The 12,766-nt window shown below is 51.2% G+C and overlaps 1 protein-coding gene across 6 annotated transcripts in view; it reads left to right on the top strand.

The window, feature by feature from the left end:
• The window catches only part of LOC140385425 (ATP-binding cassette sub-family C member 9-like), a 333,755-nt gene that overhangs the window by 238,205 nt on the left and 82,784 nt on the right, over positions 1 to 12,766 (top strand). The gene's annotated exons all lie outside the window — the stretch shown is intronic.

Genomic DNA, 12,766 nt, shown 5'->3' with positions numbered 1-12,766 from the left:
CTCTGTATAATTGTGCAAGACATCTCTGCTGTACTCAAATCCTCTCGCTATGAAGGCCAACATTCCATTTGCCTTCTTTACCGCCTGGTGCACCTGCATGCTTTCAGCGACTGTATGCATTCATCTATGCATTCTCCTCACAGCTCACCCTACCACCCAGCTTTGTGTCATCTGCAAAATTGAAGATATTACATTTAGTTTCCTCACCTAAATCATTAATACATATTGTGAATAGCGAGGGGCCTAGTACTGATCTCTGCGGTACCCCACTAGTCGCTGCCTGCCATTTGGAAAAAGACTTGTTTATTCCTACTCTTTGTTTCCTGCCTGCCAATTAGCTTTTCATCCATCTCAATACACCACCCCTAATCACATGCTTTTTAATTTTACACACTAATCAATTATGTGGGACTTTGCCATCTCTTTCAGTAACATTTCCCAATCCTTTATAGTCATGTTGCGCCTCATACCATTGTAGTTTCCTTTATTTAGATTCAAGATTCTAGTCTCAGAATCAACTATGCCACTTTCCATCTTGTTGTCATCATCTCTAGGTATCAGCTTTTGCCTGCACGGTTGTGCTATTCAGTTGCTTCCGTGCTATCTGACTCTTGACCAACATTTATGATGAATCATAATTCCTCTATCTCAATGTTGGAAAGATAAAAGCCATTGGCATTGACTGGACATAAGGGGATACAAAACCTAATGAGTATTTTCCACAATAATAATCAATCGATCATCAACCTGTGAAATAGCTTGAAAAATCCTCACTCCCTTGTTACTGATTCTATCCTCCTTCCTGGTCACTGTCTTGGTCTTAATTGGAACTGTTCGTATCTTAATATTGTCACATAGGTATCTTTAATACTCATTTTTCATCCATCACAAAACTACTTGCATCCTCCTCCATGATATTGTCCACCTTCATTACTTCTTCAATTCCTTTACTGTTGAAAACCTTAAATTTGTCTTTATCAGGTCCAGACTTGACTGCTCAAGATCTTTCCTCACTGCCTCCCATCCAACACTTTCTGTAAACTCCACTCTGTCCAAATCTCTGCCAAACATATCCTATCATGAGAAAGTCTAACGCACCCATCACCTCATCCTCCTTATATGAAGAATGGAATCCTGTTTCTCAACATGCGTTTAAAATAATCAGCCACCATTTAATTATTTCTGTATCCTTGCCAGTCCTCGCTCTGTAATCTCCTCTCGCCCAAGGTTGCCTCAACCATACTGCTCAGAATTCCCTCCTTAAATCTTTCTTTTCGCTTTTGAAAAAGTTCTGAAAATGTATTTCTTGATCCAAGGTTTAAGTCCTCTCGGCTAATCTGTTTCTTCCTGATTTAGTGTTTGTGTGTATGACCATCGATACCATATCTCGGACAGGAATGGGATTAGACTTTTCAGTTCCTTGAGCTTGTTCTGCCATTCCGTTAGCTCATTGCTGAATGTACCTCAGCTCCATTTACGCACCTTTGTTGCATACCCCTTAATCCCCTTTTCTAACAAAATTCTTACCAATCTCAGTCAGTTGATCCACAGACTTTTGGGGCAACAAGTTCCAGATTTCTAAAGGTTCTTTTGTTTGTAAACTTGTTTCCATGTTTCACTCCTGAATGTCCAAGCTCCAGTTTTGCAAATATACTATTAATCAGAAAATACTAGAAATACTCAGCAGATCAGGCAGCATCTTTGGAGAAAGAACCAAGAGTTAACATTTCAGGGCGATGATCTGTCATTAGAACTTGGGAAAGTTAGAAACATAATTAGTTTTAAGCAAGTAAAAGAGAGAAAGGCAGGAAGAACAAAAGGGAACATCTGGGATAGGAAGAAAGGAGTGATTAAATTTCAGAAGAATTTCTGATGTATGGTCAAAGGGATTGGAAAAGAAACCAGATCTGTCTGGAGAAGGTATGAATCATGGAAGGGTGAACAGCTGCAATCCAAAATCAACAAGAAATAGATGAGAGTAAAATCAAAATCTGCAAAGAAAAACGTTACAAAATTGGAGTAGCGGTTACAGTTCCTCCGGGGTAGAGGTTACAGTTCCTCCAGGGTAGAAGTTACAGTTCAAAATTGTTGAACTCTATGTTGAAACATTTTATTTTTATTCTCCTTTTTCACATTTTCATCCAAATTTATACTCGCCAACAAATAATCAAGGGTAACAAATATAATGGCAATCCCCTGGCCAACATTCCCTTCCTCCCATCAACCCCCAAACAACCGTCAACATTTTAAATACAAACATCAAAGAAAAAGAATCTGGAATCCACCATCACCCTATACATAGTCACCAACAACATAAACAATCCAAACCCCCCCCCGCCCCTCCCCCCGAATGTTCAATGTCATCCAATTCTTGAAAGTGCACAATAAACAAGGCCCATGAATTGTAGAATCCTTCCCCTCAACTTAAACTTCACTTTCTCAAGTGTTAAGAACACCAGCAGATCCCCCCGCCACGCCAGGGCATAGGGTGGAGAAACTGACCTCCACCACAACAGGACCAGTCTTCGGGCGATTAACGAGGCGAAGGCTAAGACATCTACCTCCGCACCTGTTTCCAACCCCGGCCAATCCGACACCCTGAATATGGCTTCCAGGGGACCTGATTCAAGTCTTACATGCACCACCTTCGAGATTACACTGAAGACCTCCCTCCAATAACCCTCCAGTTTTGGACAGGACCAAAATATATGAACGTGATTTGCGGGGGGCCCCCCCATAGCGTCCACAAACATCCTCCACCCCCTCAAAGAGTCGGCTCATCCTTGTCTTTGTCAGGTGTGCCCTATACACCACCTCCAGCTGTATCAGCCCCAGCCTTTTTTTTTTGGGGGGGGGTGTTAATAATAATAATCTTCATTATTGTCACAAGTAGGCTTACATTAACACTGCAATGAAGTTACTGTGAAAATCCATACATAAGTGGTTCTCAAATCATGAATGATGATAGAGGCAGAATTTTGCATTGTTGACATACACATGGAAGCTAGCCAGAAGGCTAGCATACAATTGAAAAAATGTTTTTATTCTCCATTTTCACATTTTCCTTCAAAATTTACACCCCACCCACAAACAGTAAACGGTAACAAATACAAAATCAATCCCCTTAACAATACCAACGATCCCATCCTCCCACCACCCCAAACAACGGCCCACCTGTCAATATATGCATCCAATAACACAAACCCTCCATGGTGGCAACAAAAAAACAAAGGAGAAAAAGAAAAAGGAGTCCGGGACCGCCCATGGTCACCATTGACCTATAGAGTCCATCCACCCCCCCCCCCCCCCCCCCCCCCCACACACACTACACTCAACGCCCTCCAACCTCTGAAAGAGTACCGTACAGCCTGCCTGTTCTGCCAGGCTCCGATGGCCGCAGCCCCTCCCCCCACCTCACTCCCGTTCACTGGCCGGCTTAAACCGGCCAGCGTGGAGGCCCCCGCCCGGGTCCCTTGCCCGGCCCTAGGAAGCCCAGCAATCCCCTTTTAGCACACAAACCCCGCATATCCACCTACACCTCAAAGAGCCCTCATTTCGAGTGAAAGTCCCATCACTTCCCTTGTCCAAATATATACAACATTGGCTCCTTTAGCCCATACACCCGCACGCAGTGAAACAAAAAAGAAGAAAATACAGTCATGAGGTTACGTCGGCACATGGCCATTTCTCAATTTCTCAGTTCTGCCACAGTCCTTCTGCCTTCGCAAACTCCTCCGCTGCTTCCGCCTTCCAAAATAAAAGTCCCTCAGCTTCGCTGGATATACAATGCGCACTGCATCTTGCTTTTTTAAAAAAAATAATTTTTATTAAAGGTTTTCATAAAATATCAATAACAAAATGAGAACGAAAAAAGAACCCAACAGGGTTACGTACAAAACACAATCTAAAAAAGCAACCCCCCCCACCCCCCTTCCACCCGTACCTAAATAATAAATTAAAATTAACACCCCGACTTAAGACAACAGGTGTATACACCCCCTCAGACCCTTCCAGTGTAAATAACATAAACAAAAATAAAGTAAACACCCCCCCCCCCCCACCCCCCGAGCTGCTGCTGCCATTGACCAATGTCTAGCGTTCTGCCAGAAAGTCTAAGAACGGTTGCCACCGCCTAAAGAACCCTTGTACCGACCCTCTCAAGGCGAATTTCACCCTCTCCAATTTAATGAACCCTGCCATATCGCTGATCCAGGATTCCACGCTTGGGGGCCTCGTATCCACTGAAGGAGAATCCTTCGCCGGGCTACCAGGGACGCAAAGGCCAGAATTCCGGCCTCTTTCGCCTCCTGCACTCCCGGCTCCTCTGCCACCCCAAATATTGCTAGCCCCCAGCCCGGTTTGACCCTGGATCCTACCACCCTCGACACCGTCCTCGCTACGCCCTTCCAAAATTCCTCCAGCGCTGGGCATGCCCAGAACATTTGGGTGTGATTTGCTGGGCTCCCTGAGCACCTAACACACCTGTCCTCACCTCCAAAGAACCTGCTCATCCTTGTCCCGGTCATGTGTGCCCTGTGCAGCACCTTAAACTGTATGAGGCTGAGCCTCGCGCATGAAGAGGAAGAGTTCACCCTCCCTAGGGCATCTGCCCACGTCCCCTCTTCGATCTCCTCTCCCAACTCCTCCTCCCACTTACCTTTCAACTCCACCACCGAGGCCTCCTCCTCCTCCTGCATCACCTGGTAAGTTTCCGAGATCTTCCCCACTCCCACCCACCCCCCCGAGAGCACCCTGTCCTGTACTGTGTGTGGCAGTAACTGTGGGAATTCCACCACCTGCCGTCTGGCAAACGCCCTTACCTGTAGGTACCTGAAGGTGTTCCCCGGGGGGAGCCCGTACTTCTCCTCCAGCTCACCCAAGCTCGCAAACTTCCCGTCTACAAACAGGTCCCCCAACTTTCGTATGCCTGCCCTGTGCCACCCCGAAAACCCTCCACCTGTTCTTCCTGGGGCGAACCGGTGGTTCCCCCGTAATGGGGTCCACGCCGAGGCCATAACTTCCCCCCCTATGCCGCCTCCACTACCCCCAAATTTTGAGGGCGGCCACCACCACCGGGCTCGTGGTATACCTCCTTGGAGGGAGCGGCAGCGGTGCCGTTGCCAGCGCCCCCAGACTCGTACCCACACAGGACGCCGTCTCCAGCCTCTTCCATGCAGCCCCCTCCCCCTCCATCACCCACATGCGCACCATTGTCGCATTGGCGACCCAGTAGTACCCACAGAGGTTGGACAGCGCCAGCCCCCCCAACTCTACTCCGCTCCAGGAACACCCTTCTCACCCTCGGAGTCCCTCGCGCCCACACAAACCCCATTATACTCCTGTTAACCCGCCTGAAAAAAGCCTTTGGGATAAACACGGGGAGGCACTGGAACAGGAACAAAAACCTTGGGAGCACCGTCATTTTGATTGACTGCACCCTACCCGCCAGGGACAGCGGCAACGCGTCCCATCTCTTGAACTCCTCCTCCATTTGCTCCACCAGCCTTGTAAAGTTAAGCCTATGCAGGGCCTCCCAGCTCCTGGCCACCTGGACCCCCAAATATCTGAAACTCCTCTCCGCCCTTTTTAGTGGGAGCTCGCCAATCCCCCTCTCCTGGTCCCCTAGCTGAACTACGAACAGCTCGCTCTTCCCCATATTGAGCTTGTACCCCGAAAAGTCCCCGAATTCCCTAAGCAGCCTCATTACCTCTGGCATTCCTCCCACCAGGTCCGCCACATACAGCAGCAGGTCGTCCGCATAAAGCGACACCCTATGCTCCTCCCCACCCCGCACCAACCCCCTCCAGTTCCTCGACTCAGTGCCATAGCCAGGGGTTCAATCGCCAGTGCGAAGAGCAGGAGGGACAGGGGGGACCCCTGTCTCGTCCCTCGGTGCAACCGAAAGTACTCGGACCTCCTCATATTTGTGGCCACACTCGCCATCGGGACCTCGTACAACAGCCTAACCCACCTGACAAACCCCTCCCCAAACCCGAACCTCTTCAGCACCTCCCACAGGTACCCCCACTCTACCCTATCAAAGGCTTTCTCAGCGTCCATCGCCACCACTATCTTCGCCTCCCCCTCCCTCGCCGTCATCATGATAACGTTCAAAAGCCTCCGCACATTCGCGTTCAACTGTCTCCCCTTCACAAACCCCGTCTGGTCTTCATGGATGATCTGCGGCACACAATCCTCAATCCTCGTGGCTAAGACCTTCGCCAGCACCTTGGCATCTACATTTAGCAAGGAAATCGGTCTGTAAGACCCACATTGCAGGGGATCCTTGTCCCGCTTCAGGATCAAGGAGATCAGTGCCCGGGACATCGTCGGGGGTAAAGCCCATCCCTCCCTTGCCTCATTCAAGGTCCTAACTAACAGCGGGCCCAACAGGTCCATATATTTTTTATAGAACTCGACCGGGAAACCGTCTGGCCCCGGTGCCTTCCCCGCCTGCATGCTTCCTATCCCTTTGATCAGCTCCTCCAGCCCAATCGGGGCCCCCAGTCCCTCTTCCACCTTTGGAAACCTCAATTGGTCCAGGAAATGGCCCATCCTTCCCTCCTCTTGGGGGGGCTCGGATCGGTACAATTCCTCGTAGAAGTCCCTGAAGACCCCATTGATGCCAATACCACTCCGCACCACGCTCCCTCCCCTGTCCTTAACTCCCCCGTTCTCCCATATCTGCGTCCCGCTTCCGAAGCTGATGCGCCAGCATCCGGCTTGCCTTTTCCCCATACTCGTAGACCGCCCCCTGGGCCTTCCTCCACTGCACCTCCGCCTTCCTGGTGGTCACCAGGTCGAATTCGGCCTGGAGGCTGCGCCTCTTCCTCAACAATCCTTCCTCGGGTTCTTCCGCATACCTCCTGTCTACCCTCACCATCTCCCCCACCAGCCTCTCTCTCTCCCCCCGCTCCCTCCGCTCCTTGTGGTCCCTGATGGAGATAAGCTCTCCCCTCACCGCCGCCTTCAGTGCCTCCCATACCATCCCCACTCGGACCTCCCCGTTGTCGTTGGTCTCCAAGTACCTCTCTATACTTCCTCGGACCCGCTCGCTCACCTCCTCGTCCGCCAACAGCCCCACCTCCAAGCACCACAGCGGGCGCTGGTCCCTCTCCTCCCCCATCTCCAAGTCCACCCAATGCAGGACGTGGTCCGAAATGGCTATTGCCGAATACTCTGTATCCTCTCCTCCTGCTATCAGCGTCCTACTCAAAATGAAAAAATCGATTCGAGAGTAAGCCTTCTGGACATGTGAGAAGAATGAAAATTCCCTAGCCCCCGGCCTTGCAAATCTCCAAGGGTCCACCCCTCCCATTTGGTCCATAAATCCCCTCAACACTAGCCGCCGCCGGCTTCCTACCCGTCCTAGACCTGGAGCGATCCAGTGCAGGATCCAACACCGTGTTAAAGTCTCCCCCCATTATCAGGCCCTCCACTTCCAAGTCTGGGATCTGACCCAACATACGCCGCATAAAACCCGCATCGTCCCAGTTCGGAGCATACACATTGACCAGTACCACCCTCTCTCCCTGCAACTTACCACTTACTATTATGTACCTACCGCCATTATCTGCCACAATGCTCAACGCCTCGAACGACACCTTCTTTCCCACCAAGATCGCCACCCCTCGATTTTTGGCATCTAGCCCCGAGTGAAACACCTGACCTACCCACCCTTTCCTCAGTCTTACCTGGTCTGCCACCTTCAGGTGTGACTCCTGGAGCATAACCACATCCGCCTTGAACCCCTTCAGGTGCGCGAACACGCGGGCCCGCTTAACCGGCCCATTCACTCCCCTTACATTCCAGGTTATCAGCCGGATTAGGGGGCTACCCGCCCCCCTCCCCGCCGACTAGCCATGACCCCTCCTCGGCCAGCCACGCGCCCGCACCCCACACCCGGCCCGTTCCCCACGGCGGCATACCCCCGACTTGACCCACCCCACTCGCTCCAGCTCCTCCTTGATCTTTGCAGCAGCAACTCGATTCCCCCCCACCCCCCCGGCTAGGACCCATCCTAGATGGTTTACTCCCCCCATTGCACTTCCGCAAGTCAGCTGACTCCTGCTGACCCCGGCCACTCCCGCCTCCCCTTCGACTCCTCCCATTGTGTGGCACACCCTCCTCTCCCGCTCCCCATTCACAGGCTCTCCCCCTCCGTTCTAAGCGCGGGAAACAATCCTCGCTTCCCCGCCATGGTCCCGCCCCCCCCCAGTCTTCGGCGCGGAAAAAAGATCCCGCGCTCTCCACCTACCAGGCCCCGCCACCAACCAAAACAGTGCCCAACCCACCCCATCCACCCTCCCAAACCCGAAAGAGAAAAACACAGAGAAAAAGGAACCCAAAACAAAGGCCCCCCCCCCCCCCCCACCCCCCCCGAACCAAAAATAGGCATAACATATCCACCGCAGTCCCCAATCGCCCATCCCAACCCTCAGTCTGTGTCCAGCTTCTCGGCCTGAACAAAGGCCCACGCCTCCTCCGGAGACTCAAAATAATGGTGCCGGTCCTTGTAGGTAACCCACAATCGCGCCAGCTGCAACATGCCAAACTTCACCACCCTCCTGTGCAGCACCGCCTTCGCTCGATTGTACCCGGCCCTCCTCTTCGCCACCTCCGCACTCCAGTCCTGATATATCCGAACCTCCGCGTTCTCCCACCTGCTGCTCCTCTCCTTCTTGGCCCACCTGAGCACACACTCCCGATCGACGAACCGATGGAACCGCACCAGCACCGCCCGCAGAGACTTGTTAGCCTTGGGCCTCCTCGCCAATACTCTATGGGCCCCTTCCAGCTCCAGGGGCCCCTGGAAGGACCCCGCTCCCATCAGCGAGTTTAACATGGTGACCACATAAGCCCCCACGTCCGGCCCCTCCAGCCCCTCCGGGAGGCCCAGAATCCGCAGATTCTTCCACCTCGACCGATTCTCCATCACCTCGAACCGCTCCTGCCATTTCTTGTGGAGCGCCTCGTGCGCCTCCACCTTTACCGCCAGGGCTAAGATCTCGTCCTCATTGTCAGAGATCTTTTGTTGAGCCTCTCGGATCGCCACCCCCTGGGCCGTCTGTCTCCAGCAGCTTATCAATAGAAGCCTTCATCGGCTCCAGCAGGTCCTTTTTAATCTCTCTGAGGCAGCGCTGGATACCCTCTTGTTGCTCCTCCGCCCACTGCCTCCACGCTGCCTGGTCTCCGCCCGCCGCCATTTTGTCCTTCTTCCCTCCCTTCTTCTGGTCCACCACCACCTTTTTTGTCACCCCGCTCCTAGTTAAAGCCATATACTGACGGGGAACTATTATTAACTCCTTCCCACACCGGGAAACGTCGAAAAAGTGCCCTTGGGGGCCCTGAAAAGAGCCCAAAAGTCTCGAGAGGGAATCCTTTTGGCAGTGTTCGCTTCACCAATCTGCCCCAAAATGTCCGTGGAAACTCCTGAAAAAGGTCTAAGTGTCCGTTCCAGACGGGAGCTGCCGAATGCGTGACCTACTCCTCCATGGCCGCCACCGGAAGCCTCGTCCCCGCTTCTTCAGTGGCCCTGGTGAGATCTTTTCACAGTTGTTCCCTCTGCTGTTAGAATTCACTTTTGATAAAGGTCCTCAGGTCAGTTTGCAGCTTTAAGCTTGCCCTTCCCCCGCTTGCATGCTGGAAGGGGCCCTGTTTATCCTGTTGCAGCCAAATCTTCCACTGCTTCTGCCGGGCCTGGCAGCCAAAAGACACAACACTCCTCGGGGACACCGTCGGGGGAGTGTTGCAGTCCTCTTGCCACACCGGGAAATGTCAAACAAATGCCTTGGGGGCCCTGTAAAAGAGCCCAAAAGTCCATTCCAAGCGGGAGCTACTGAATATGCGACCTAGCTCTGCATAGCCGCACCCGGAAGTCGCACTGCACCTTGCTAATGTACAGTGCCCTCTTCATCCAGTTGAAGGCATCCCACCTCCTCGCCAGCTCCACCGTAAAGTCCTGGTATACACGTATACCAGCTCCAGCCCACTGCACCACCCGCTTCTGCTTCGCCCAGCTCAGGACCTTCTCCTTCACACTGTATCTACGGAAGCACAGAGTCACTACCCTTGGCGGCTCACTCGCCATTGGTACAGGCCTCCACGACCGATGAGCCCGATCCAGTTCATATTGGGAGGGATCCTCCCCCTCCCCCAATAGTTTCGCCAGCATCGTGGCAAAATACTCAGTCGGCCTCGGTCCTTCAACTCCTTCGGGCAGCCCCATAATCCTCACATTCTGTCGCCAGGATCTGTTTTCCAGGTTTTCTGTTTGTCCTCGCAGATCCTTGTTAATGTCCATCACCTTCCGCATCTCCTTCCCCATCGAGGCAAGTTGATCACCGTGCTGCAATAACGTCTCCTCCACTTCCTTCAGCGCCTCCCCTTGCTCTCGCACCTCAGCCACTGCGCTCGCCACTGCCTTCGTCACCGGGGAAATCGTCTCCTCCACCAGCACACTCAAAACCTCTCTCATCTCCTTCCTCATTGTCTCCATGTATTTTGTAAACTGCCTTTCGAATTCCGCAGCCATCACCGTAGTTATTTCTTCAGCCGTAAGCAATGCGGCCTCCCCTGGTGTTCCAGCCTCCATTTTCCTTGATGACCCCGCGGTGACCTTTCCACTCCCCGACGGACCTTCAGCTGTTTTCCTTACGGACGTTCTTTTGCTCACCCTCGACATTTTTCTTCACTCTGCCGCCTCTGTGCCTTCTCCCTGCTTTTGCCGCCTCCATGGACCCTGGGACTGGGCTTAAAGCCCCGAAAATGCCGTTCCCGAACGGGATCCCTCCATTGTGCATCCGCCTCCCGCCCGCCGTCACTGGAAGTCCCGTATCAGCCCCAACCTTGCGCACAAAGTTGAGGCACTCACCCTCCGGAGCACCTCACACCACCCCATCCTCCATGCCCTCCCCCAACTCTTCCACCCAATTTATCCTAATCCCCTCCAGCGATGTCTTCTCTTCTCCCAGAATCGCCACATAAATCACTGACACTGCCCCCCTCTCCACTCCACCTATCGTCAGCACCTCCTCCAACAGCATGGGGGCCTGTGTCACCGGAAAGCTCTGTATCTCCTTAGCAAAATCTCGGACCTGCATATGCCTAACAATTTCCTCCTGCCCCAAACCATATTTTGCCCCCAGCTCCTCCAATCCCGCAAACCGGACCCCCAGAAACAAATCCTTTATTGCCCTAACACCTTTCTCCTCATATCTCAGAAAACTCCCATCCCACTTCACTGGCTCAAATCTATGATTCCCCGAATTGGCATTTCCCTTGACCCCGCCCCCTGCTGGCGCAACTACCTCCAGATTTTCAACGTCACTATTACCACCGGACTCCCCGAGTAAATTGCTAATCAAAAGATGAGGTGCAGTTCCTCAAGCTTACATTGAGCTTCATTTGACCATTGCAAATGGGTTCAGGGCAGAGGGGTCAGGGTGAGAGCTTGGATGATGAAGAGAGAAAAAGTTTAAAAGTGTTACATCTTCTGTGCTTGCATGGAAAGGTGCCATGAGAAGGAGAGGAGGTTTTTGTGGATGATTGAAGAATGGGCCAGGTGTCACAGAGGGATAATCTTTATTCTTGTCACAAGTAGGCTTACATTAACACTGCAATAAAGTTACTGTGAAAATCCCCTAGTCGCAACGCTACATCGCCTGTTCGGGTACACTGAGGAGGAATTCAAAATGTCCAAATCACCTAACAGCACATCTTTCAGGACTTGTGAGAGGAACCCAGAGCACCCGGAGGAAACCCACGCAGACAGAATGACACAAGCCGGGAATCAAACCTGGGACCCAAGCGCTGGAAGCAACAGTGCTAACTACTGTAATACAATGCCGTCCAGAAATGAGGGATGATAGGCCGATGAACATGGTTGAGGTGGGGGTTGGGGAATGATAAAAGTAGCAGTGGTGTATACCAAATACAAGATGCACTGTAGCAACTTGCCAAACCTCCTTTGACAAACCTTCTGAACATCATTGGGTCAAAATGTCAGAACTCTCTTCCTAACAGCACTGTGGGTATACTGCTCAAGAAAGCAACTCACCACCATTGTCTTGAGGGAAATTAGGTATGGCTACCAAGGGAAGGGCAACAAATGTTAGCCTTGCTAGTGATGCTCATATCCCATGAGATAATTTTAATCACCTATCATTTTAATTCTCCGCCTTGTCTCACACTCATCTTTTAGTCTTTGGCCTTTGCATTTTTCCAGTGAAGCTCAACATTAGCTTGAGGAAGGACGGTCTCATTTTTGGTTCAGGCACTTTATAGCCTTCTTGACTCAACATGGATGTAAAAAATGTCAAACCTAGCTTCAACGCTCATTTTGTTTTGTTTTTCCTTGAACATTTCAGCTTTACATTAATTTTTCTTATTTTGACTTTCAGGTGGCAGCTGTTTATCCTTCTGCCACTCACACCTCCTCCAGACAGATTTTTCTCCTTTGGCCGTGTGTCACCAATGCTTTTGTCGCTTAAGATCTCTCATCTTTCAACCTATCATAGATTCTTTTTTGTGTTCTTTTTATCATCCTTTCTCCTTCCGTTTGTTTACAATCTATTACACTTCTAACTTTTCCTACTTCTGATGAAAGGTCATTGACCTGAAACATTAACTCTATTTGGCTCTCTCCATAGCTGCTGCTTAACTTGCTGAATATTTCTAGCATTTTATTTTTATTTCAGACTTCCAGCATCTATAGTATTTTGCTTTTATATAACAAATAAACTTCTTTGTTCTGGACTCCTCCACC

This window comes from Scyliorhinus torazame, chromosome 11 (genome assembly GCF_047496885.1).
Source record: "Scyliorhinus torazame isolate Kashiwa2021f chromosome 11, sScyTor2.1, whole genome shotgun sequence".
Classification (NCBI taxonomy): Eukaryota; Metazoa; Chordata; class Chondrichthyes; order Carcharhiniformes; family Scyliorhinidae; genus Scyliorhinus; species Scyliorhinus torazame.
This window is presented reverse-complemented; position numbering and strand designations above follow the sequence as displayed.